General features: G+C 38.2%; 1 pseudogene; it reads left to right on the forward strand.

The window, feature by feature from the left end:
- Positions 1 to 414: 414 nt before the first annotated feature.
- On the forward strand, positions 415 to 4,651 carry LOC148203724 (uncharacterized; annotated as a pseudogene).
- Positions 4,652 to 4,877: the final 226 nt, after the last annotated feature.

The raw sequence follows: 4,877 nt of genomic DNA on the forward strand, positions 1-4,877 counted from the left end.
CTCTCTTAGTCTTTACTTCAAGAAAATTTTTAAGTTCATAAAATGTCTGGAAGACACTCCCCTAGAATTAATGAGGAGCCTAAAGAACAATTTTGTTTTCAAACTCTTGTCAATCAACTCAAAGAAATTGAAAGGAAAATAGGGCAAGAAAAGATTCAAAGAGAATTGCACAATGCCATGGTTACTAATGAGTTGAAAATGCTAAGAGATGAACAAGTTCAGTATAGGGAGAGAAGCATGAGTGGAGAATCCCAAGGTGAGCAAGAAAACTTAAGAGTAGGAGATTACTATCCTTCTTCATCAAGAAGGCATAGGCGTGACTATGAAACTTTTCCTCCTCCTCCTAAGGAAGTCAATGTGGTATTGCCTCATTTTCATGGGAAAGATAACATTGAGGCTTACCTTGACTGGGAAATGAAAGTAGAGCAAATATTTGCTTGTCAACAAGTGTCGGAGGAAAGGAAAGTCTCTCTAGCTACCCTTAGTTTTCAAGGGTATGCAATGTATTGGTGGACTGCTCTAGTCAAAGAGAGACTGAGACAACAACTTCCTCCCATTAAATATTGGAATGAACTCACAGCTGCTCTCAAGAAAAGGCACATTCCCTCTTACTATAAAAGGGAACTCATGGATAAGCTCCAAAGGTTACAACAAAAGTCTATGTCTGTTGAAGGCTATAGACAACAAATGGAGCTATACATAATGAGAGCAGGGATCACAGAGGCAGAGGAAACTACTTTAGCTAGGTTTTTGAGTGGGTTAAATTTGGAAATAAGGGATAAAGTTGAACTTCTACCTTATAGAGATTTGAATGAACTTGTTCAAATGTGTATAAAGGTAGAACAACAAAATCAGCGGAAAATTTCTGCCAAAAGATTTCAGTCTCCCTTTGATCAGAAATTTACTAAAGCAAAAGAACCCCTCAAACCTCTAGCCAAAATAGTTGAGAAACCAAACAAAGAATCCTCTTCACACACTCGCACAAGTGACATAAAGTGTTTCAAGTGTTTAGGTAGGGGTCATATAGCTGCTCAATGTCCTACTAAAAGAACCATTCTTTTAAAAGGAAAGGACATCTATAGCAGTGAAAGTGAATCCCCCACCAGTGATAGTGAGAGTGATACGGAAAAAGAAGAGGAAGTATTTGCGGATGATTGTCAACTTCTCATGGTGAGAAGGGTGCTTAGCAGTCAACCAAGTCTGGAACAACTATCACAAAGAGAGAACATTTTTCATACAAGGTGTAAAATTCAAGAAAACTATTGTTCTCTCATTATTGATAGTGGGTCTTGCTGCAACTGTTGTAGCACCAGACTAGTTGAAAAGCTGAATCTTGCTGTAATACCCCATCCCAAACCTTATAGACTTCATTGGCTAAATGAAGATGGGGACATTACAGTCAAGAATCAAGTTAAAGTGGCTCTATCCATAGGGAACTTCAAAGATGAAGTTATTTGTGATGTAGTTCCCATGGAAGCTTGCCATGTGCTATTGGGTAGACCATGGCAATTTGATCATAACACTATACACCATGGTCTTACCAATACCATAACTGTGCACAAACAAGACAAGAAATTTGTGCTTCAACCTTTGACACCTACCAAGTGGCACAAGATCAAGCACAAATGAAGTCCGCTAGGGATCAGGAAAAGAAACAGAAAAGAAAAAAAAAAAAAAACAAAAGAGTGGAGAAAAAGAGGTGATAGAGTCCAGTGTTCCTTCCCACAAGGTCACTCAACATGAAGTACTTTTAAATAAAAAGACTTTAAACAACACACTTCAAGTTGAGCAACCTTCATACCTTCTTCTTTGCCAAGGAACACTCACTTGCACATCTAGTGAGTCTCAGACTACTACTCTTTCTCTTTCAATACAAAAACTTTTGAAGGAATTTGATGATCTATTTCCCAAAGAAATTCCAAATGGGCTTCCACCATTAAGAGGAATAGAACATCAAATTGACTTCCTTCCAGGGGCAACTCTTCCTAATAGGCCTGCCTATAGGACTAATCCCCAAGAAACCAAAGAGATTGAGTCACAAGTCCAAGAATTACTAGATAAGGGTTTGGTTCAAAAGAGCCTAAGCCCCTGTGCTGTACCGGTGTTGTTGGTACCCAAAAAGGATGGGAAGTGGCGCATGTGTTGTGATTGTAGGGCTATCAACAACATCACAATAAAATATAGACATCCCATCCCTAGACTTGATGATATGTTGGATGAATTACATGGGGCTCAAATTTTCTCCAAAATAGATCTTAAGAGCGGATATCACCAAATTCGAATCAAAGAAGGTGATGAGTGGAAAACTGCTTTTAAGACTAAGTTTGGGTTATATGAGTGGCTAGTAATGCCTTTTGGTCTTACAAATGCCCCAAGTACATTCATGAGACTTATGAATCATGTTTTAAGGGATTGCATTGGGAAGTTTGTAGTTGTTTATTTTGATGACATATTGGTATATAGTCAAGATTTGCAAAATCATGAAAAACATTTGAAAGCTGTTCTAATAATTCTTAGAACCAATAAATTGTTTGCAAATCTTGACAAATGCACCTTTTGTGTTGATAGTGTCATCTTTCTTGGTTTTGTAGTCAATAAAAGTGGGGTCCATGTTGACCCTGAGAAAGTAAAGGCTATCCAAGAATGGCCCATCCCAAAGAATGTAGGAGAAGTTAGGAGTTTTCATGGATTGGCCAGCTTTTACAGAAGATTTGTGCCTAACTTCTCTAGTCTAGCTTCACCTCTCAATGAGTTGGTGAAAAAGGATGTTACATTCATTTGGGAAGACAAACAACAAAAGGCTTTTGAGCTACTTAAAGAGAAGCTCACTCAAGCTCCCATTCTAGCTCTTCCAAATTTTGCCAAAACTTTTGAGTTAGAATGTGATGCTTCTGGACACGGAATAGGTGCTGTGTTATTACAAGAAGGACACCCAATTGCTTATTTTAGTGAAAAACTTCATGGTGCTTCTTGTAATTACCCCACCTATGATAAAGAGCTCTATGCTCTTGTGAGGGCTCTTCAAACTTGGGAACATTATCTTGTTTCCAAGGAGTTTATTATTCATAGTGATCATGAATCACTAAAATATCTGAAGAGCCAACACAAGTTGCAAAAGAGACATGCTAGGTGGTTGGAATTCATTGAACAGTTCACTTATGTTATCAAATACAAGAAAGGGAAGGCTAATATAGTGGCAGATGCTTTGTCAAGAAGAAATATCTTACTAGCCACTTTAGGAGCTCAAATTCTTGGGTTTGATAACATAAAAGAATTGTATACTCAGGATAGTGACTTTTCCACCTTATATGAGGAATGTTTGCAAAAGCCACAAGGAGGATTCTATGTGAGAGATGGGTATCTTTTCAAAGAAGGCAAAATTTGTATACCCCAAGGCTCACAAAGAAAACTTCTTGTCAAAGAAATGCATGAGGGAGGGTTGATGGGGCATTTTGGGGTTGATAAAACCTTAAGCATGCTAAAAGAGAAATTCTTTTGGCCCCACATGAGGAGAGAAGTCCAAAGGCATTGTTTCAAGTGCATTACTTGTTTAACATCCAAATCTAGAGCAATGCCTCATGGTCTTTACACTCCCTTACCCATTGCTTCAACTCCTTGGGAAGATATTAGCATGGATTTTGTCTTAGGACTACCCAAAACAGCAAGGGGTTTTGATTCTATTTTTGTGGTTGTGGATCGTTTTAGCAAAATGGCTCATTTTATACCATGCCACAAGATAGATGATGCAAGTAATGTGGCTAGGTTATTCTTTCGAGATGTGGTTAGACTTCATGGACTACCTAGAGTCATCATTTCTGATAGAGATTCAAAATTTCTTAGTCACTTTTGGAGAACCTTATGGTCTCGATTAGGGACTAAGCTGTCTTTTTCTACTACTTGCCATCCTCAAACAGATGGTCAAACTGAAGTAGTAAATAGATCTCTATCCACTCTATTAAGAGTAGTCCTCAAGGGTAACCACAAATCTTGGGATGAGTATCTTCCACATGTGGAGTTTGCTTATAATAGGGTAGTTCATCGAACTACTAAAATATCTCCCTTTGAAGCTGTATACGGTTTTAATCCTCTCACACCTATGGATTTGATTCCCTTACCTTCTTCACATGAGTTTGTTCATCAAGAGGGAATATCTAAATCCAAATTCATTAAAAATTTTCATGAGAGGATTAGTAATCAAATACAACTACAAAGTGAGAGATATGCTAAGTATCATAATAAGGGTAAAAAGGAAGTCATTTTCAATGAAGGTGACTTGGTTTGGCTTCACCTTCGAAAGGAAAGATTTCCTATTCAAAGGAAGTCCAAATTAAGTCCTCGAGGGGATGGTCCTTTTAAAATCCTTAAGAAGGTCAACAATAATGCTTATCAGTTAGACCTTCCATCAGAATATGGTGTCCATTCTACTTTTAATGTTACTGATCTTCGTCCTTTTGCAGGAGTTGATACAGATGATGATTTAGATTTGAGGACAAATCCTCTTCAAGGGGAAGGAGATGATGACTTAGGGCATGGACCCATTACTAGAAGTATGGCTAGAAGAATTCAAGAAGAGCTTGAAGATATGGACACAACAGGGCGCGTTCTTTTCCTTCAATTTAAGTGGAATTTGAAGACAACAAGAGAAGGGTAAAACTGTCCAGTTGATGGTCAAAGTTGCTAGCTGCACCACCAGGCCTTACTAAACACACCACGGCAGCACTTCCGTCCTTCAATTCCACCAATTCACGTGTTGCTTTAGCTTTTAGCACGTTTTTCATATTTCTTTCACCTTTTGCACATGGGTCACGCTTTCCATCATAGCTACAGCTCCATGGATCACATATAAATTCATGGTAGCTACACTTATAAAGTCACTT

The sequence above is a fragment of the Vigna umbellata genome, chromosome 2, assembly GCF_029865625.1.
Source record: "Vigna umbellata cultivar VRB3 chromosome 2, Vumbellata_1.0, whole genome shotgun sequence".
In the NCBI taxonomy this organism is placed as follows: domain Eukaryota; kingdom Viridiplantae; phylum Streptophyta; class Magnoliopsida; order Fabales; family Fabaceae; genus Vigna; species Vigna umbellata.